Source organism: Theropithecus gelada, chromosome 1, assembly GCF_003255815.1.
Source record: "Theropithecus gelada isolate Dixy chromosome 1, Tgel_1.0, whole genome shotgun sequence".
Lineage (NCBI taxonomy): Eukaryota > Metazoa > Chordata > Mammalia > Primates > Cercopithecidae > Theropithecus > Theropithecus gelada.
The window spans coordinates 123,264,430-123,287,428 of record NC_037668.1 but is presented as its reverse complement, the minus strand read 5'-3'; the positions used below and the strand labels follow the sequence as shown (position 1 = coordinate 123,287,428).

Below are 22,999 nucleotides of genomic sequence, written 5' to 3'. Positions count from 1 at the left end.
GTGCTAGGATTACAGGCGTGAGCCACTGCGCCCGGCCAAGAATAATCTGTTTTATAAAGGAAGCAATCTTAAAACAAGAAAGATTCCTTGGAAATTAAAACAAAGTGCTTATCAAAATTAAAAGTTCTGAGTCAGTAATTATCGGGCTAAATATAGCCTAAAACCTTATTGGTGAATTGAAAGTCAGGCTAAAGGAATTCTCCAGGCAATAAGGCAAATATGAGGGAAAAGAATCATGAAATATCAGGAATGAGAGGAAAGAAAATTTTAAAAACTCTAGAATAGATTTTCATTAGCTTTCTCCTAGCTCAAGTATCACTTTTTAATTAAATCTCAACATAACATCAACAGTTATATAGTCTTAACTCACCACTGTTTCTTGTATACCATGTCTTCTTCTGATTTCATTTTGTTTTCTATTTGGCTCAAGCGTTTCCTTCGGTTTTTTTTTTTTTTTTTTTTTTTTTGAGAAAGGTTATATATTTCCAGAATCTTTTCAGCTCTGAAGGTATCTTTTTTTTTTAGACTGAATCTCACTCTGTTGTCCAGGCTGGAGTGCAGTGGCACTATCTCGGCTCACCACAACCTCCACTTCCTGGGTTCAAGTGATTCTCCTGACTCAGCCTCCCGAGTGGTCGGTATTACAGGCGTGTGCCATGACGCCCAGCTAATAATTTTTTTTCTATTATTAGTAGAGATGGGGTTTTGCCGTGTTGGCCAGGCTGGTCTCAAACTCCTGACCTCAGGTGATCCTTCCGCCTCAGTCTCCCAGAATGCTGGGATTATAGGCGTGAGCCACTACGCCCAGCTATCATCTCTGAAAAAAAATCTTCTTTTTTTATAAGACAGAGTCTCACTCTGTTGCCAGGCTGGAGTGCAGTGGTGCGATCTTGGCTCACAGCAACCTCCGACTCCCTGGTTCAACCGATTCTTCTGCCTCAGCCTCCCAAGTAGCTGGGATTATAGGCATGCGCCACCACGCCCAGCTAAGTTTTGTATTTTTAGTAGAGAAGGGGTTTCACCATGTTGGTCAGGATGGTCTCTATCTCCTGACCTCGTGATCTGCCCACCTTGGCCCCCCAAAGTGCTGGGATTGAAGGAGTGACCCCACACCGTGCCCGGCCTGAAAATACCTTTGTTGTGACAATATCCCTATAGTCGTTTGGCTTGATATACAATACTAATTGTAATGCCACAACTTTTTCCTCTCAGAGTGTGTAAATACTCTTCCATTCTCTTCCAGCAGTCAGAGTTCCAGAAAAGATGTTTGATCCTAGTTTGATTCTCTTTCCTTAGAATTCTGAAATTTAATCAGGCCGTGTCTACATGTCTGTTTTCTTATTAATTCTTTCTCGAATTCAGTGGACTTTTATGATCTTTCTTCAATTAGGACGATTTTCTTCTCTTTTTTCTACTTGTCTATTCTGTAAACTAATCCTTTTCCATATTATATATAGGTCATATGTATATATCTACATACACACACACACACACACACACAGATGGTCATCTAAGGAGAAATGACCATCTGTGTGTGTGTGCATGTGTGCATGTATTTTCATGACCTTGCACGGATGCCAAACTCCACAGATGCTCAAGTCCCTTTTATAAGATGATGTAGTATTTGCACATTGCTCATCCTCCCATATACCTCAAATGCCTCCAGATTATTTATAATACCTAATACAGTGTAAATACTGTGTAAATAGTTGTTATACTGTATTATTTAGGAAATAATGACAAGGGGAAAAAAGCCTGTACATGTCCAGTACAGATACAGTTATCCATTTTTTCCCCAAATATTTTCTATCCATGGTTGATTGAATCCACGGATGCAGAACCTGTAGATCCGGAGGACTAACTGTGTGTGCGTGTGCATATATATATATTTATAGGATGGTTACATGGACAATATATTTCCATATCCATAAACAGACTTGTGTGCGTGTGTGTGTGTGTGTATGTATATTTATATTTATATTTGTTTATTTATATATATAAAAAACTGTATTCATTTTCTTCCTGCTTATTCATTCACCGTTTTATATGAAGAGAAGTATTACGATTTTTTTTTTTTTTTGAGACAGAGTCTCGCTCTGTTGCCCAGGCTGGAGTGCAGTGGCCTGATCTCGGCTCACCGCAACCTCCACATCCTGGGTTCAAGCAATTCTCCAGCCTCAGCCTCCCGAGTAGCTGGGACTACAGGCATGTGCCACCATGCTCAACTAATTTTTGTATTTTTAGTAGAGACAGGGTTTCACTATGTTTGCCAGGCTGGTCCGCCTGCCTTGGCCTCCCAAAGTGCTGGGATTACAGGCGTGAGCCACCACGCCCAACCAGAAGTTTTAGATTTTAATGTTTATATTTTCCTTTAGGAATCCAAATTTATATTTTCCCTTAGGACTTAAAGGTCATAGAGTTATACTCAAGTGTTATTTTCTAGAAGTTCTAATATTTTTCTTTTCTTTTTTTGAGACAAAGTCTCACTCTGTCACCCAGGCTGGAGTGCAGTGGCATGATCACAGCTCATTGCAGCCTTGATCTTCCCAACTGAGGCAATCCTCCCACCTCAGCCTTCCAAGTCGCTGGGACTATGGGAGCGCACCACCACACCTAGCTAATTTTTGTATTTTTTGTAGAGACAGAATTTCTCCATGTTGCCCAGGCTGGTCTCGAACTCCTGGACTCAAGCAGTCTGCCCACCTTGGCCTCCCAAAGTGCTAGGATTATAAACATGAGCCACTGTGCCTGGCACATTTTGCTTTTCACATTTGTCTTTAATTCATCTGGAATTGATTTTTTCTGTATAATGTTTGAAAGAGATCTAATTTCCATATGGCAAAACGGGCCCAGCCCAGCACCGTTTATTCAACAGTCCATTTCTGCTGTGCCACCACTGATATGTCAAGTTTTTGTGTATGTATAGGTCTGTATCTTAGCTCTCTATTTTTTTTTTCTGCTTCTATTATACAGTTATTCAGCCTAGCTGCCTATTCTATTAACTGGTTTGTCTGTCCCTCACCCAGTACCAAACTCCCTTAGCTTTATCCTTCAGAAGTGTTTTCATTTTCCTTTCTTTCTTACATAGGTTTTTAAATTAGCTTTGACAAGTTCACAAAAGAACCTTGTTGGTATTTTTATTTGCATTAAATTGAATATATCAGTTTGGGGAGAACTTATATCTATATGATGATGTCTTCCTATCCAGAAACTTCATCTCTCTCTCTCTTCAATGTTTAGATCTCCTTAATGCTTTTCAGTAACATTTCTAATTGTCTTTGTAAGAGTCTTGCGTATCTTTGGTGTGTTTGTTTCTGAGTATCTTGTATTGTTTTTTTACTTTTGGAAGTAATATATCTTTTAGTGACATTTTCTGTGTTGGTGGTATGTAGAGATGTATTTGATTTTTGTATAGTAATCTCATAAGAACTGCTTGCTACATTCTGATTAAAGCTGATGATTTGTTATGACTCTTTGTTATTTGTGAAGATAGTCTCATCATCTACAAATAGTGGTAGTTCTAATTCTTTCTAATCCTTACACCTTTTATTTTTCTCATTTTATTTTGTTAGAACTTCCAGAACAGTAACAAATAGAGAATAATGTAGTGGACATCCTTGTATTCTTTCTGATTTTAAAAATGTGCCAAGAGTTTTACCTTAAATCATACTTGCTTGTTGATTTTTATCAAACGTCTTTTCTGCATGTGAAATAATATGGTTGTTCCGATTGTATTTGTTTACATGGCCAAGTACGTGGTGTGAACTATTCTTGAATTCCTGGAGTAAACTCGGTTTGTTTATGGTGTGTTATATTTTAATACATTGCTAGATTTGGTTTGCAAGCATATTGTTTTGGATGTTTAAATGTATGTTCATGAGTGAGATTGCCTTGTACTTTTCCTTTCTCGTGCTTTTCTTTGGTATTGGTATCAGGGTTACAGTACTCTTATCAAGTGAGCTGTGGAGTATAGACAACTTTTTATTCTCAGGAGGAATTTGTGTAAGCATGGAATTGATTATTTTTAAGTTTTACAGAACTCGTCTAAGACAAAACCACCTGGGCCTGATGTGTTCTTTCTGTAATGGTTATAGGACTCTTCAGGCTTTGTGTTTCTTTTTAAATCCGTGTTGTGAAGACATTTTTCTAGGAATGCGTCCATTTTATGTAAATTTGCAAATGTATTGACATAAATATTTTCATAATTGTATTAGTCATTCTTGCATTGCTATAAAGAAATACCCAAGACAGGATAATTTAAAAAGAAAAGAGATTTAATTGGCTCACAGTTCTGCAGGCTATACAAGAAGCATAGCAGCTTTTGCCTCTGGGGAGGCCTCAGGAAGCTTACAGTCATGGCAGAAGGCAAAAGGAGAGCCAGCACTTCACAGGGGCAGAGCAGGAGGAAGGGGTGGAGGGAAGTGCTACACACTTTTAAACAAACAGATCCCGTGACAACTCACTCACTATACTGTACCAAGAGGATCATGACCAGCCATTCATGAGAACTCTACCCCCATGATCCCGGCACCTCGCAACAGGCCCCTCCTTCAATGCTGAGGATTACAATTGGACATGAGATTTGGTAGGGATGCAGATCTAAACCCTATTGATAATATTCTCTTGTTATTTTTGTCATTCCCGCTGTGGCTGTAGTTTGTGCCCTTTTCCATTCCTAATTTTGCTTGTGTGAAGCCAGACATTTGTCCATTTTAATATTCATTTTTTTGTCGTTCGAGACAAGGTCTCGCTCTGTCACCCAGGCTGGAGTGCCATGGTGCAGGCACAGCTCACTGCAGCCTTGACTTCCGGAGCTCCAGTGATCTTCCCACCTCAGCCTCCCAAGTAGCTGGGACCACAGGCACATGCCCCATGCCTGGTTAACTTTTGTATTTTTGGAAGAGATAGGGTTTCACCATATTGCCCAGGCTGGAATTTCAATATTCTTTTCTATGTTTAGCTTTTTGATTTCTCTGTTGTATCTTGTTTTCTCTTTAATTTCTCCTTCTATTTGTATAACGTTATTGCTTCTGATTTTATGTTTATACTGTTGTTCTCTTTCCAATGTTTTAGGTTGTATCTTTATCTCATTAATTTTCAGTGCTTATTCAAATACAAGTATGACTATAAATTGGTCATTAGGTAACATTTTACAGCGTCTCAAAATTTTGATATGTAACACTTTTATTTTTGTTAATTTCTGGTACCACAACATTCTCATTATGAATTTTTCTTTGACCTTTTAATTATTTCAAATTTTTAAAAACTCTAAATATAATTTTTTAAACTGATTTATTATTTTGTTCTGGTGTAGTCAGAAAATTGGCCTGTAAAGGACCCAGTTTTTTTAAATTATTGAGATTTTTTTCATGGCCTTGAAACTTAATGTTCTTGCACGTGGTCAGTTGTTACATGTGTCAGTGAAAAAAATGTGTATTCTCTAATGGTCTGTTACATATGACAATTCAATGAAGCTCTTTAATTGTATTGTTCAAATCTACTGTGATCTTGACAACACTTTTGTATGTTTGACTTAGCTGTTACTAAAAGATATGATGAAATTTCCCTCTGTGATGGTAGATTTAGTTTCTTCTTGTAGTTGTGTCAATTTTGTTTTGTGTATCTTGAGACTATTTTATTACATGCATTTAAGTTTAAAATTGTTACAGGCTACTGGTCTATTGAACTTTTTGTTATTACAGTATTTAATGACTTATTTTATCCTTAAAATGCTTTTTCTTAAAGTATATATTTTTTCTGATGTCAATGTATCTAACTTAACTCTTTGTTCTTATACTTGGTACCTTTATGTGCTTTTGTTTTATTTATTTATTTGAGACAGAGTCTTGCTCTGTCACCCAGGCTGGATGGAGTACAGTGGCACTATCTCGGCTCACTGCAAGCTCTGCCTCCCAGGTTCGCGCCATTCTCCTGCCTCAGCCTCCGGAGTAACTGGGACTACAAGCACCCGCCACCATGCCTGGCTAATTTTTTTTGTATTTTTAGTAGAGACAGGGTTTCACCGTGTTAGCCAGGATGGTCTCGATCTCCTGACCTCGTGATCCGCCTGCCTCGGTCTCCCAGAGTGCTGGGATTACAGGCGTGAGCCACCATGTCCAGCCTATGTGATTTTATTTTTTGGATGTGTTGTCTGTAACTAACATGTAGCTGGACTTTTTGTGAAACTCTAATCTGACATTGTGGGCAGAGAATGTGTTCTTGTAAAAGAAGTTCCTTGGTATTTGTTAAGACTTACTTTGTAGCCTAGTATGTTTGAGTTTGAGTACATTTTGTGTGCTTAAAAAGAAATTATATTCCATATTGTTTGTTGCAGAGTTCTGTGGATGTCCATAATGTTTACTGCATTGTTCAAGTCATCTTCTGTATCTTTATAAATTGTTTTGACTTCTTGATCTATTCAGTAGGAGAGAGGCATGGGCTGGGTGCTGTGGCTCATACCTGTAATCCCAACACTGTGGGAGGCCAAGGCAGGAGGATTGCTTGAACCCAGAAGTTCTAGGTTACAGTGAGCTATGATCATGCCACTGCACTCAAGCCTGGGTGACAGAGTGAGACTCCATCTCTAAAAACAAACAAACAAAAACAAAAATCCCAAAAATCAGAAAGAGACAGGTATGTAAAAATTGTGATTGTGAATTGGTCTTTTTTCTTTGTATTTTTCAGCTTTCTGTACATATTTTTGCATTCTAGTTCAAATTTGATTCTACGTAGTGAATTATTTTTAATCATTATGAAGTGACCCATTTTATCCCTAATAATGCTTTTTTTAAAAAAAAATCTATTTTATCTAATATTAACGTAGAAATACCAGCTTCCTTTTGGTTAGTGTTTGCATGGTATATATTTTCCCACCTCTTTATTTTCACTTTTTTGTGTGTTATTGCATTTTTTATGTGTCTTTTATAAATGACATATAGTAGAATTTTAAAAATTCAAAACTGAGAATTCTCTTCTAACTAGCATGTTTGGTACATATACATAATGCATTAGATTTCTTTCTCCTATTTTATTTTGTCCTTTTTACTTAGACCTTTTTCTTTGAATCTTTTTGTTTTTCCTCCTTGGGCTGCCTTCTGTTTGTATTAATGAAGATGTCTTTATTCCCCCCTTTTCCTTTCATTTGGAAATGGAAATTATTCTATTCTCTTAGACATTATTCTTTTTTTTTTTTTTTTTTTTTTTAGATGCAGTCTTGCTCTGGTGCCCAAGCGGGAGTGCAGTGGTGCAATCTTGGCTCTGTACAACCTATGTCTCCCGGGTTCAACTGATTCTCCTGCTTCAGCCTCTGAGTAGCTGAGATTACAGGCACGTGCCACCACACCTGAGTCATTTTTGTATATTTAGTAGAGACAGGGTCTCATCATGTTGCCCAGGCTGGTCTCGAACTCCTGACCTCAAATGATCCACCTGCTTTGGCCTCCCAAAGTGCTGGGATTACAGGTGTGAGCCACTGCGCCTGGCTCCTTACACATTATTCTTAAATTGTTAACGTGGGTAACTAAAGGAAAAAAATATAATATCTCCATCCTCCTCCTGAAAAACAAAGCTTTTATTTTTATTTTTTTCTCATTCTTGCTGTCATCTTAAGGCTTTTAGAATGTTTTCACTGTGAGCACTCCTTCTCCTCTTACATATTATTGTGTAGTATTTTGGTTCTAATTTGTTTTTATACCACCTAAATTAGTTATCATTATTATTGCTTTATATGATTATGCTTATTCAGATGTGTATTTATATAGCATTTTCTTTCTTATCCTTGCTTCTTGTATCTTACTTGTTTTTTCGGATTCGACTTCTTTCTTTCAGAACTGTGTATTTCATTAGTTCCTTCATGGAAGTTCTGTAAGTGATGAGCTTTCGTGTTTTTGTTTGTTTACCTGAAAGTATGTCTTGGTTTTGTCCTTCCTTTGATTATAATCCTAGTTTTCCTTCATGACCAAGTTTAGCATTCACAAACTTATTTAATAAATATTTGTTGAATACCTACTAAGTGTTAGGAATACAGTAGTGAATAAAACAGAAAAATCTCTACCCTTATGGAACCTACACTCTAGTGGCAGGATAATAAACCGGATAATTAGGTAAAATTTATAATGTGTTAGTGAAAACTTGTTAAGAAGAGGAATAAAGCAAGGCAAGGGAATAGGAAGATTCAGAGGGTTAAAGGGGGTTTATAATTTTAGGTGGTGACCAGAAAAGGTGGTGTTTAGACGAAGGCCTGACAGAGGTGAGATGTTAAGCCATCTGGGGAAAGAGAATTCTGGGAGAGGAAGCAGTAACTGCAAAGAAGGCCCTGAGGTGGGGCCATGCCCGGCATGTTTGTAAAATAGTGAGAGGGTCCGTGTAGCCAAAGCAAAGGAAGCACGGGAGTAGGATCTGGGGTCATAGAGGTAAAGGCAAGGATGTTAGGCTTGGGTCTTTTAAGACCTTGTTGTTCATTTTTTGGCTTGGACGGTTTTTCCCAGTGAGTGAAGTGGGGAGCCATTGGGAGGCTTTAGGTAGAGGAGGGACATGATCTGACAGGATCACTTTGGGTGCTGAGTAAACTGAAGGGGAGAAGGGCAAAAGCAGGGAGAGGGGTTTAGAGGCTACTGCAGTACTCCAAATGAGAGATCAGCATGGCTTAGACCAGGAATGGCAACAGGGGATATGGAAGAAAGAAGTCAGAGTCTCAATATATTTTGAAGTCAGAGCTGATAGGATTTACTGGCATATAAGATGTAGGGTGTGAGAGAATGAGGAGGAGTGGAAGATGGCACCCGGGTTTTTGGCCTGAGCCACTGGAAGAATGGAGTTGCCACTTACACAGGGAAGGTTAGAGGGGTCATCAGGAGGGGTAATTGTGGGTTATCTGTAAACATACAAGAGAAGATGTAGATAATACAATGGGATCTATAAGTCTGAGGTTCAGAAGGCAAGTCTGGTCCATAATATAGATTTTGGAGTCTTCTGTGTATAGGTGATGGTATGTGAAACAAGAAACTAGGTAAGATTACCCAGGGATTAGGCAGGGCACAGTGGCTCATGCCTGTACTCCCAACAACTCAGGAGGCCGAGGCAGGAGAATTGCTTGAACCTGGGAGGCGGAGGTTGCAGGAAGCGGAGATCATGCCACTGCACTTCAGCCTGGGTGACAGAGCGAGACCCCGTCCCCAAAAAAAAAATTACCCAGGGATTGATAGAAAATATAAGAAGATGAAGAACTGGTCCTTAGGGCCTTCTATTAATAAATTTTAGGTACAGGGGAGCTGTTATTGTCTTGGAAATATCAGCTATCAATTTGTTCCTTTGTAGGCTTTTCTCCTCCCCATCCTTTAGAAGCCCTGAAATCCCAGCCCTTAGGTGTCTGGAATAATCATGTCATCCTCGTCAAACCTTCATGTCACAGGCTGTCTGCTCGCTTTTCATTTTCTTCTTGTTTGTGGCAATTAGGGACTTCTGTTTCCTTCTTTCTGGTTCAGATAAAATCGTATTTTTGTTATATTTCTGACAGCGTTTAAAACTGTTACAGAAGGAGGGTTATAAAGCTAGTTTATATTGCTATTCTATTTCAGAACCAAAGTCAAATTCATTTTCTAATGAAAGTCAGTTTTGAGGTCCCCTTGGTGTGGATGCCTATTCTGCACCATTTGTGTAAATAGCACCCCCCCCCAATTTTCCTCACTTTTTAAATCATGTATTATAATTGTGGCAGTTGCAATTTCCTGGCTATAGAAAACACTCCTGTGATTATAGGCCTTGAACTATCTCTCTATAATTTAATTGTTTTCAGCCTTCTTAAGTGAACCAGAAAATCTGGATCATTTTAAAGCATTAATAGTAATTGCACTTTGTGCTTTGGCAGAAGGTCTCATCCGTATTGCTTGGAATGCTTCAGGAATAAAAGGGCATCGATTCACACTTGGTTCTGGTGAGAAGCCAAAATCCACATTTTCAACACAGGCTTGCTCTTCCAAAAACGCAAAGAGCTTCCCAGAAATCAGAAGATACAAATTAGAAATATTAATCACTTATATAAGTAACAGGAAATTTCTGTAATTTGGTTAATAACTTTTTCTGATATGGAATTACCCAATAAATTTCTAAATGTTTTTGCTAATTTATAGAAAAAAAATTATTTTTATTTTATTATATTTTTTGGAACAGGGTCTCTCTTTGTCACCCAGACTGGAGTACAGTGGCTCAATCATGGCTCACTGCAGCCTCCACCTCCTGGGTTCAAGTGATCCTCCTGCCTCAACCCCCCAAGTAGCTGGCACTATAGATGTGCACCACCACACTGGGCTAATTTTTGATATTTTGTAGTGACAGGGTCTCATTATGTTGCCCAGGCTGGTCTCGAACTCTTGAGCTCAAGTGATCTGCCCACTTCAGCCTCCCAAAAATGCTGGGATTACAGGCATGAGCCACAGTGCCTGGCCCTTTTTTTTTATTTTTTAATAATTTTCTTTTGAGGCAGGATCTCACTCTGTCACCCAGATTGGAGTGCAGTGGCGTGATCTTGACTCACTGCAACCTCTGCCTCCTAAGCTCAAGCAATCCTCCCACCTCAACTTCCTGAGTAACTGGGACTACAGGTGCACACCACCCACACCAGGCTAATTTCTTGTATTTTTGGTAGAGACAGGGTTTTGCCGTGTTGCCCAGACTGGTCGCGAACTCCTGAACTCAAGCAATCTGCCCATTTTTACCTCTCAACGTGCTGGGATTACAGGTGTGAGCCACTGTGGTTGCCCCCATATTTTTTAAATGTTCATTTATTTATCTTTTTGTAATTATAACCTTTCACAGCCTTCATGCAAGAAAAAAATTAATGTTGGTATTTACCTATTTATGCTAGATATTCATATACAGCAGATTTTAAGCTAAATTTTAAATTAATATAATTTTATTAATTGAATGTTAGAGGTGGCCTACATTTCTTGCACAAATTCTTCATTCAAATTTCTTCTGATTCTTCTGAATCAGTGTATTTTTTAATGGTATATAATATTTTAGGTGCATAATTCACCTTATTTATGATTACACAAGAGTAAAGATAAATAATAATCCTGGTTTAATAACTTTTTAACTCTACTCTTCAGCCTCTGTTTCTCTGGGTAGTTTAAGTAGCTTTTTAAGGAGAAGCAGGCTTCCCTTGACTAACAACTGAAATTAGAAAGGCAAAGAGTGGAAAGCTAAGGGAAAAAAAAGGATATTTGACTGTGAAATTACTTATATGAAAAAAAAAACCTTGAAAAACGTACTAAAGAAAAAGTAATTTCCACTGGGATTAGTTCTAAAGTAAAGAGTAGTAAAGTAATATCTTCCAGCAAAAATTGGAGAGTAACCTTTCCAAATAGAGCCAATAACCAGAGCCCTATGAAGGTAAATGAAAACTCAAACCAGAACGTTCTTCCTAGAGAGCAATAGTCTCCTTGTTAGGCCATGTTTCAGCAGGGACATCCACCCCTCCAAGGCGTGGAAGGAAATGAGACTCAGGGCATTGCAGTATGGATTTTGGTTCATTCTTTTATTTGCTTCTGAATCTGAGCCTTGTTTCTTAACTGCCTCCCTTGACAACCAACTACTATTCCTTGTAACTTCTGTTACAACATGACTTGGCCCCTTTTCACATTACTGAAGAAAAAAGCTCAGTGACATATGAATAAAACATTTTTTAACCTGTGTTTTAAAAAATATAGAGTTTTTCATATATAAAACAACAATAGAAGTTGCTGAAAACTGATTTTGAAGGGTTAAAAATCAGAGCCAACTTGCCTCACTTTCAGGTCACTTAATTAGATCTCCCACTACTTGGAATTAGGCTATGTTTTCCCAATAAACGTTATTTATTTGCTAATTCAATCAAAAAATACAAAACGAGTGCTGATTCTGTACAAGACACTGTGTTTAGTGGAAATTTCAGCAAATCTTTATTGAATATGCCCCATAATTAACTGTGGGAGGACTGTGAGTGGTTATTTTTCTGTTGCTTTGCTCTTTTCTACATTCCAAATTTTATTTATTGTTTATGTTTTCTCTTAAAGCCTCAGGATCTTGCTCTGTTGCCCAGGCAGGAATATAGTGGTACGATCATAGCTCACTGCAACCTCAAACTCCTGGGCTCAAGTGATTCTCCTGCCTCAGCCTCCCAAGTAGCTAGGACTATGGTAATGCACCACCACACCTGGCTAACTTTTCTATTTTTTGTAGAGATGGGGTCTTGCTATGTTGCCCAGACTGGTCTTGAACTCCTGGTCTCAAGCAATTCTCCTACCTGAGCTTCCCAAAGCTCTGGGATTATAGGTGTGAATCACCATGCCTGGCCTGTTGTTTTCTTAATTTTAAAATTTTGGACAATACAGAAATATGCAAAGTAGGCCAGGCACTGTGGCTCACACCTGTAATCCCAGCACCTTGGGAGGCCAAGGCGGGCAGATCACCTGAGGTCCGGAGTTCGAGATCAGCCTGGCCAACATGGTGCAACCCCCGTCTCTACCAAAAATACAAAAATTAGCTGGGCTTGGTGGCGGGCGCCTGTAATCCCAGCTACTTGGGAGAATGGGGCCAGGAGAATCACTTGAACCAGGAGGCAGAGGTTGCAGTTAGCTGAGATCACACCACTGCACTCCAACCTGGGTGACAAGAGCGAAACTCCATCTAAAAAAAGAAAAAAAAGAAATATACAAAGTAAAAAGTGAAAGTTTCCTGTCACTATCCCAGTTCCACTCTCTAGAAGTAACCACTGTACCAGTTTGAGTTATATCCTGCCAGTGCTTTTTTCCCCTTCTGTTACATGTATACATATAACAAAGTATTATGAATTATATATACACACATACATATAACCCTAGAGACAGTGCTGGGTGTTTTTTGGAAGGAGCAGGGTATGGCTAGTTTGTAAATCACATCCTATATATTGTCTGCAACTTTTTAAAAAAATTTAATTCTGTACCTTGATAACTTTCCATGTTGGTTCATACAGGTATGTTGTGTTGTGTTATGTTATGTTACGTTACGTTACGTTACATTACGTTATGTTATGTTGTGTTGTGTTGTGTTGTGTTATTTTTTGAGACAGGGTCTCACTCTGTCACCCAGGCTGGTCTCAAACTTCTGGGCTCAAGCTATCCACCCACCTCAGCCTCCCAAAGTGCTGAGATTATAGGCGTAAGCCACTGCGCCTAGACTACTTTTTACTTTAAAAATGATTGTAAACTGTAGTATTGATGTACCATTTCCTGTCATTTTCAGTTTTTCACTAAATACCATAGTATTATTTTATTCTGTAAGTTATTTTGAAAAGTACATTTTATACACATTCTGCAAGTATTTTTATAATTTTCCAAATTTACTACAATAAATATGGGCAATAAGCCCAAATTAAATAACTTGCTGACATTAAAGGGCTTGTCAACCCTTGCCCACTGTAGCATTGTGCTACATCAGCAGTCCTCAACCTTTTTGGCACCAGGGACCGGATTCGTGGAAGACAGTTTTTCTACAGATGGTGGAGGATGGTTTTGGGATGAAACTGCTTCACCTCAGATCATCAGGCATTAGTTAGATTCTCATAAGGAGTGCACAGCCTAGATCTCTCGCATGCGCAGTTCACAATAGGGTTCGCACTTGTATAAGAATCTGATGCTGCTGCTGATCTGATAGGAGGCAGAGCTCAGGTGGTAATGCTGGCTCACCTGCCACTCACCTGCTGCCGTGCAGCCCGGTTCCTAACAGGCCACAAACTAGTACTGGTTCACAGCCTGGTGGTTGGAGACTCCTGTGCTAGATTGTTGATTGAATTCCTATTTTGAAGTACACCTAGAAGTTAGGAGTGTACACATATGGTGTAGAAACCAATGTAATAGATATTCCAAACTATTTTTGTTGTGGCCACTATGCCCTCTATTCATATTTTTCAATAATTTACTCAAGCCAGCAATACTGGGTATACTGAGTATATACTAATAGAAGTAGTATTATAACATAATACTAATTAGTATAATAATATAATACTAATAGTATACTATTCTATTAGTATACTAATTCTATTATACTAATTCTATTAATATACTAATACAGTATGCTAATACTATATAATTAGTATACTAATACAATGTATACGTTGCAGTACATTTGCAATGTATATGCAAACTCTACGCATGCTGCTGACTTGGACTCTAGTCTTCTTTAAATCACATTCATATCCCTGGCTGTCCATATTTAGCTTCCTAAAGCACTGCTTTGCATAAATAACCCATTATTCTAACATTGTCAATGGTTTCCTTAATATGAAACAGTGCACTTGGAGCCAAAAGCCAATGTCCGTTACATTCTTTCTCTCTAAAATCAGAACCAAAAGAAGAGTATCTGCCATTAGTCATACTGTGTTTTGTTTTGGCCCTCCACCTCAGATGAAATAAGAGGTATAAATATTGAAAAAGAAGAAATAAAGTAATATATTCTATACATAATTATATCTAGGAACAAAATCAACAAAGCTATCAAGTAATACAAGTTCAGAAAAGTATCAGATTCAAGCCAAATACGCAAAACTCAATTACTTCCTTATATACTAGCTTTAACTATTAGAAAAATAATGAAGGAAGAGACCTAAAATATTAAACACTGGGAAAGGAGCTTTAATAAAAGGAAATGATCAATATGGGCCCAATAGTGAAATCTTATTGAGACATTAAATGTGGCAAAAATAAATACAGAAGCATGTTCCTGATGTTTAAAACTTAAAGATTTTCAGTTTTCCAAAATTTATAATACAGTGTCAGAATCCTAATGCTTTTTTTTAAAAAAAAAACTTTGTTTATTCAATAATAAATATTTACTTTCCATTTGCCAGGCAGTATTATAGATAGTTGGGATACACAAGTGAACAAAAAACACACAAAAAAGTCTGCCCTCTTGGAGCTCACTCCACTTGACCTGGATGAGAAGACAGTAATACCAGACATAGTGAAGAAGAAAATCGTAAAGCCTTTTCAAAGGTGATCAGCGCTATGGGGGCAGATTGCACAGGGATGGGGAACTGGGAATTCTGATGGGGTGGAAAAGTTGTGATTGATCTTAGGGCCTTGAAGAGGATGGGGACTCCTGAGAGAAGAGTGTTTCAAGCAGAGGGAAAAGTCTCTGGAAGAGCCATAGGGAGGAACATTCCTGGATGCTGGTGCAACAGCAGGTAATCCTGGTACCTGGAGGAGAGTGAGTGGAAGGAGAGACACTGAAGAGGAGATGGCAGGAGCGGGCAAAGACCAGATGATATAGGGCCTTGTAAGCCCTTGTGAAAACTTCCTGTCTTGATCTGAGGAAAATAGAGACCTGTTGGCAAGTTTTGCTTGGAGGAGTGACACAATCATACTGTTTCACACAGGTCACTTGTGTGGCTGTGTTACAAATACACCAAAAGCGAAACCAAGGAAACCAGTTCGGAGGTTGTTGCAGAAATCCAAGCAAGAGATAATGTGGCTTGCATCAGGAGGGCCAGGAGTAAGGGAAAATAGTTGGATTCTGGATGGTTTTGAAAGTGGAGTTAACAGAATTTCATGGCAGAAAACAGAGGAATCAACTATGACTTCAAAGCTGTTCTGAGCAATTATAAGAATGGGATTGCCATCACCAACCCTGGGATGTCTGAAAGCAGAGCATCCCGATATCCAAAGGTCTTTAAAGTGTTTCATGCCACCCAACAGCCTCCCTTGCCTAGAGGAACCTGGAAACTCCCTGGGATTCAAAGGGACTTCCCAGAACCACTTTGCACAGATTCAAAACCATTTCCTAAATTCTACACACTTGTGCACTCTCTCTGCCTCCTTCCCTGTTTCCCTTCCACCCTCATTCCCCTCTCCCTCTCCCCTCCTTCTCTCTCTCTCCCCCCTCCTTCTCTCTCTCTCCTTCCTCTCCTCTCTTCAACCCTCTCTTTCTCTCCCCTCTCTTCCCCTCCTCGCTCCTTCTCCTTTCCTTCTACTTCTCTTCCTCCTCCTCTCTACCTTCCTCCTTCCTCTCCCTCCCCGAAAAGGTCCTTGAAGCTTCAGAAATGGACCAGGGGGGCCCCTCCAAGTGTTGAAGAACTTGTATTTTCTTTCCTCTGCAATGTCACCCCCTCATCCTGCCACCAGGTGGCAGTGCACTGCTGATCATTTAGCTGCTGACCTGCACTAGTTCTCAGTAGAGGCGATAGAGAGCTGAACAGAGCCTGCAGTCGGCTTTTTAATGCTTTTTTCTTTAATATGAAGTAGGGCTTCTCATCCTCGTCACTATTGACATTTTGGGACAGATAAATCTTCATGGTAGGGGAATGCCCTGTGTGTTACAGGATGTTAGCAGTAGCCCTGGCCTTTATCCACCAGATGCCAAGAGTGCTTCCCCAACCCCCACCACCAGTTATGGCAACCCAAAATGTCTCCACACCTCTTAAAGTGTGTATGGGGGGCCTCCTCTTCCATCGCCCTTGAGAATCAGTGGTTGAATCAACATCCACAGACTATCAGACATTTGAGGAGAGCCTCTAAAACAAGAGAAAACTAACCATCAGTGAAAGGAACCAGCGGCAGTGGGGAGTTTAAATGAAAACAATTATGTTCGAAGAAATGAGAGGGCATTATTTCCTTAAAACAAGAATGAAACCTATTTTTTAAAAAACTAAGAACACAAAAAAACCCTTAGCTATCAAAATTTTGATTGCAGCAATAGAAATTCAATGAAAGATTGGAAAATCACATTGAAGAACTCAAGAAAAAGATTAAAAGGATACGGAAAACATAAAAAACAATAGAGAAAGGCAGGAAAATTACACAACCAAACTGGATGTTGGAGGTCCATTATCCAGAAAGAAAAGAAAATGGGAAAAGTTCAAAATGCAACAAAATTACGACCCAGGGAAATTTCCAAAATAGAAGAACCTGACTTTTAAAATAAAAGGACTATGCTGAGTCCAATGAAACTGTAGTCACAAGATATGTCATCTACAGTTTCAGAACTAACGATGAAGAGAAGATACCAAAAACTTCCAGAAAGAACAAGAAAAGGAGTCACATTTGAGGTCCAAATGGTATTCAGAAGTACAGTAGAGCAATGTCTCAAATGGATTCCTCATGTACCCTCCTACAGAGGGTGTGCCCCACCAAAACAAGGGGCATCCAAAAGGGAGACTCGGTTCCAGGGATCTGGGCCTCAGTCCAGGGGAGAAGCGAAGGGAATTTTCAGGACAGCAGTGAAGGGAGTTACAATGTGAAGACTTCATAGGTGGTCCTAGAGAGCAACCAGTTGGGAACAGAGCAAAGTGACAGAGAACTCCAGAAGAGATGGTGCCAAGAAAGTAATGGGAATGATAAGTAACCCAAAGAGTTTGACCAAACTGAGAAGACCAGAAGAACTTTAAAACCATATACGTGTGTGTGTGTGTGTGTGTGTGTGTGTGTGTGTGTGTGTTTAAATCAAAGATAAACAGAGGACAATGAGTGCTTTGAATGCAGAGATGGGAGGGATCTCTGTGAGCTAGAGTGTTAGGTGGGGTGGAGGCTTCTTCAAAAGAGTAGGGAGATATTGGTTGATTTTTGGTTTTGTCTTTGAATATTTTTCTGTATTTTCTAAAGTTACAATTAGAAAATAGCTATTTTTTTAAGAAACAAAACTAAGAAGAGATACAAGCTCCAGTGGGCATAAAAACCTATTAATATGGAATATTTAATTTTTTATAAATATCTAAATAAATATTTATTTTCTACAGAAATAATCCAAACACATACCATAGGCACCAATATTTTGAGGCTCATGTCTTTTTATTTTGGAAGTACAAAAGTTTTGCTGCTAGTTTAACAAATAGGGATTCTTTTGGTTTGCATTCTTTTTTGGATTTTGCATTTTTGGTTTATATTGGAATCAGCGGCAGTTTGGTGGCTGCAGGATTTATCAACCAGCTCTTCTAAAATGAACATGACATTCTTCCACTGAACACCACCTACTGTTTTCCACAAGGTGGGGTGCTAACTTCACACAGTGGACTGAGACTGTGTACAGCTTGCTGAGATGTCTACATTGATTGTATTTGTTGTTACTTTCCACAGTTCCTAAGCAGTTCTTTTTTTCCGTTCTTTTTTTTCTTTTTCTTTCTTTTTTTTTTTTAAAGAGGCAGGGTCTCACTGTCTGCCCAGGCTGGGGTGCAGTGGCGCAATCATAGCTCGCTGCAGCTTTAAATTCCTGGACTCAAGCAGTCCTTCTGCCTCATCCTCCCAAGTAACTGCCCTGGGACTACAAGTAAGGCCCATCACACTCAGTTAATTTTTTAATTTTTGTTTTTGTAAAGATGGGGTGTTGCTGTGTTGCCTATGCTAGTCTCCTTTGGCCCTGGCCTCCCAATCAGTTCTAAAAGAAATGTTTGTAAACTGTATAGTTTCAACTGTGGGGTTTTGTTTCAGTTTGTAAACTATAATGTATATTACACCTCCTGGTTTAACATAGTTACAGTTTTGAGTGTGTATAATCTGTATGTGCACTTTTCCTCATTCATATGGACCTTAACTTACTGAATTATAGGTAAAGGTAAAGAATATCTCTAATTTGAAAGAAGGCCAGTCTAAATGAGTGAAATATTTGAATAAGAAAATATTTGTAATTTACTGCAAATAGAGATTCTGATGTGGCCATTTTCAGTGAATAGATTCTTATTTTTGAAATAGTATATCAGGTAGATGTATACATGCTTTTAAAGTATTTTAAACAGCTTAATCTCTTAAATGCCTCCCCAAATCTCGATAATTCCTTCCTCTATCTCTAGACCTAAGGCCAGTCAGGTTAAACTTTCTTTAAATCATGTTCTGAATGGATGAAATTAAAATAACTGTGAATGACATAGTGCAGTTATTTCAACCTTGTGGTAATTTAACCAATTTCCCTATGCCAGTTAAATTTGTATTGTATGGGATTCTTACAACATGGAGAACAGTGACATTTTATAATATAGTACTGTTGTTTCTCCATTTCAAAGCAAATTTATGGCATTCTAATCACCAATGTTTGGGTTTAAAAACATAAATAGCCCAATTTTTTAAAAAAATCTATACTATTGAGTGCAAACATACAATTTCTTTTGTGCTGTTATAAAATCAGGATGTGGCCTGTTTTGGAATTCCCTGTGTCCTTCCTTTTGCACAAATGGAGGCTGTTAGATCCGTTGCAACCTTTAGGCCCAAGGAGATGACTCTGGTAGTTGCAGTCACACCACAGACAGCATAATTCTAAGCTCTGCTTGTGGCCAGGCTGTGACTAGAGATGTACTTAAGGTTTTAGTCAGGATTGACCAAGCAGGTGAGCAGGGCAAGCAAGTAAAAGGGAAAGAGTGGGTGCCGAGGGACGCTCCCTTGTCCTTCAAGTACCTGGTAGATGCTCACTTTATGGTGCTTATGAAGTGTCATGAAGCAGCATACGAGTGAGGGAGCTGTGGATTCTGCTAATAACCAGCTCTCTGTCACCTTGCGCGAATCAACCCCTCTGGGCCTTAGTCTTCCACTGTGAAATAAGGAGGCCTGGCTGAGATTAGGAATCTTATTTATTTATTTATTTTGAGACGGGGTCTCTCTGTCACCCAGGCTGGAGTGCAGTGGTGCAAACTCGGCTCACTACAACCTCTGCCTCCCAGGCTTAAGCGATCCACCCACCTCATCCTCCTCAGTAGTGGGGACCACAGGCGCAAGGCACCACACCTGGCTAATTTTGTATTTTTTGTAGAGACAGGGTTTTGCCATGTTGCCCAGCCTGGTCTTGAACTCCTGAGCTCAAGTGATCCGCCTGCCTCGGCCTCCCAAAGTGCTGAGATTATAGGTGTGAGTCACTGCACCTGACAGAGATCTGACACCTGGCTCTCAAGTCTGACTTGTCAAAGTCAAGTGAGGCTTCTGCTGCAGACCATGCTTCTCCAGGGCCTGTCAGCATCAGTCCAGCATCCAGATTCCTGAATACTATCTTTCTAGATTCCCAGTTGTCTTCCTCCATCCGCTTGTCTGCTAGGTCTACCCATTGCTTCAGTTATAGTACAAACTCCTGTCTGTCCCATTTCAACCTAAAATACCTGTGTATGTTTTCTAATATTGATATATTTTGTACTTAAAGAGTATTTTACCGACTCAAAATTAGACCACAAGTGAATCATGATGTGCTCTCAGCCTGTTTCCCCTCTTGCTATTCTCTCCCTAGGTCATGACAGTACCATTCACCCCAGCTAAAAACCTGAGAGTTATCCCAAACTCTCCAGCCTCCTAAATCCCCCTTCTCAGTGCTTGTCCTCTCCATTCCTCCACCTTAGTGCTGCCGCTGGCCGTCAGGCCTTCAGCACCATTCTCCTGATGTATTTCAGTGATCTCCCCAATTATTGCCCTTCTCTGGTCATGCCCTCTCCCCTTCTGTCCATTCTCTTCATAATTGCTAGACCAGTATTTCTTGAATGCATCTCAGGTCCCATTATTCCTCTCCAACCCCATTTTCTGTTGTTCTTTATGTTGCATCTTACGTACCAAAATACAGTTCCCCAAATATTGCATGCTATTTCATGCCTCTCAGCTCTGAACGCGCTGCTTCATCTGGCTGGAAGACCCTTCACTGACCATACCCCCACTACTGTACTTAGAAAGTTTCATATCCTGCACAAGTTAGATCAGGTATCTCTTCATGAAGCCCGATTTACCTTATCAAAGAATAGCGTATTGGCTGAGCATGGTGGTTCACGCCTGTAATCCCAGCAATTTGGGAGGCCATGGTGGGAAGATCATTTGAACCCAGGAATTTCAGACCAGCCCGGGCAACATAGGAAGACCCTGTCTCTAGAAAAAGTTTTTTAAAAATTAGCAAGATGTGATGGGGCATGCCTGTAGTCCTGGCTACCCAGAAGGCCAAGGTGGGAGAATCGCTTGAGCCCAGGAAATCAAGGATGCAGTGAGTCATGGTCATGCCACTGCTCTCCAGTCTTGGCAAGAGAGCGAGATCCTGTCTCAAAAAAAACAAAACAAACAAACAAAAAACCTTTATCACTTTTTTTTTTCGAGACGAAGTTGCGCTCTTGTTGCCTAGCTAGAGTACAATGGTGCGATCTTGGCTCACTGCAACCTCCACCTCCTGGGTTCAAGCAATTCTCTTGCCTCAGCCTCCCGAGTAGCTGGGATTACAAGTGCCCACCACCACGCCTGGCTAATTTGTGTGTGTGTGTGTGTTTTGTTTTGTTTTTTTGAGACAGAGTCTTGCTCTGTCACCAGGCTGGAGTGCAGTGGCATGATCTTGGCTCACCGCAACCTCCACCTCCCAGGTTCAAGCGATTCTCCGCCTCAACCTCCTAAGTAGGTGGGACTACAGGTGCGTGCCACCATGCCTAGCTAATTTTTCTATTTTCAGTAGAAACGGGGTTTCGCCATGTTGGCCGGGATGGTCTCAAACTCCTTACCTCAGATGATCCACCCATCTCAGCCTCCCAAAGTGTGGGATTACAGGCGTTACAGGCATGAACCACCAAGCCCAGCCAATTTTTTGTATTTTTAGTAGAGATGGGGTTTCACCATGTTGGCCAAGCTGGTTTCGAACTCCTGACCTTCAGGTGATCCGCCCACCTCAGCCTCCCAAAGTGCTGGGGTTACAGGCATGAGCCACTGCTCCCGGCCCAGTTTAATCACTTTTTACTTAGTGCTAACATTATATTTGATAATTGTTTTATATTGTGTTTATTTCTTTTATTGCAATTATCAGTTTTCCTGGGCTGTCCTGATAGACTGTAGTGAGTTCCTTGTGAATGTCTTATTCACCTTTGTGTCCCTAGCCCAGTTCCTGTCACCTGGCAGGTGCTTATTGAAAGTTGAATGAATGAACTAGTGAATGAATCCATGCTTATAATAAAGAGTACAGCTCTGAAATTCAATGTCGTAAACAATCGTTTCATACATTATTTTAATATATATATTTTATTTTAAGAAAAGGAATGCAGTTTTCATACCATTTTAAGGACAGAGGAAGGGTGCTTCAACTTCAAGTGACACAAACCCACACTTAAAATTGGCTTGAACAATAAAGGGAATTTGTCAATTTACAAAACAGGAAAAATTCAGTCTTATTTCTGGCGAGACTTGGTCCAGCTGCCCAGGGATATCACTAGCAAGAGTTGTCTCTCTGCTCTGTCTTCTGCAGTGGCAGCTCCACTGGGCTCCCCACAGTGCTGCCTCCAGCAGCTCCAAGCTCTCTCCTTAGGGTAACAAAAACCTGTAGCATTTCCTGGCTTCATGTCTCTTCCTCTTCATGAGAAAGAAGAGGATCTCTTATAGCATGTGGGAGAGAGAGCCCCAGCAAACATCTCCTGCCTCACGGTACTCCAGTTGGGTTATACTCCCATCTTTCAGCTAATCGTTGTAACCAGGAGTGATTCTTCCATGTTGCTTCAGCCATTCTAGGCCTACTCTTAGAGGTAGGGTTAGGGGTGAAGGAGACAGGCGGCAAATACCACCAAACCATCTGGCTGAGAATATGAAAGGAATGAGTTACCCAAAGGAAAATTGCAGTACTGTCAAAAGAAGGAGTCAATAAAAGCTGAGAAGAGAACAAATGTGCATTTATAAAGGCTTTAAAAATCTTCTGAGCTGGAATCTCATAATTATTTCAAAACAAACTACTTCTGTTTTTCCCTGAAGTCTGAGACCACCAGGCAAGGAGAGGCTTCTGGAGGTAAAGTGAGGAGTGGTTTCAGGCCCTGGAGCGGAGCTGGAGTGGCAGCCTCATTTCTCTTTGACAAGCCAGTCTTGAGCCAGGTGTGGGATCATGGTGGCTAGTTAAGGATCCCTGATCTCAGCCAGCCCTCGTTGCTTCACAGTGGGACACTGAGGTCCAGAGAGCTTGATTCACGCAAAGTGACTGGTTATCAGCAGGACCCATCCTGGGACTGTATTAGCCTGTTCTCATGCTGCTATAAAGAACTGCCTGAGACTGGGTAATTCATAGAGAAAAGAGGTTTGGGCTG

The 22,999-nt window shown here is 40.0% G+C and overlaps 1 protein-coding gene across 2 annotated transcripts in view; it reads left to right on the top strand.

Annotated features, from left to right (window-relative positions):
• ALG14 (ALG14, UDP-N-acetylglucosaminyltransferase subunit) overlaps window positions 1–22,999 on the top strand; it is a 93,234-nt gene that overhangs the window by 14,777 nt on the left and 55,458 nt on the right. The gene's annotated exons all lie outside the window — the stretch shown is intronic.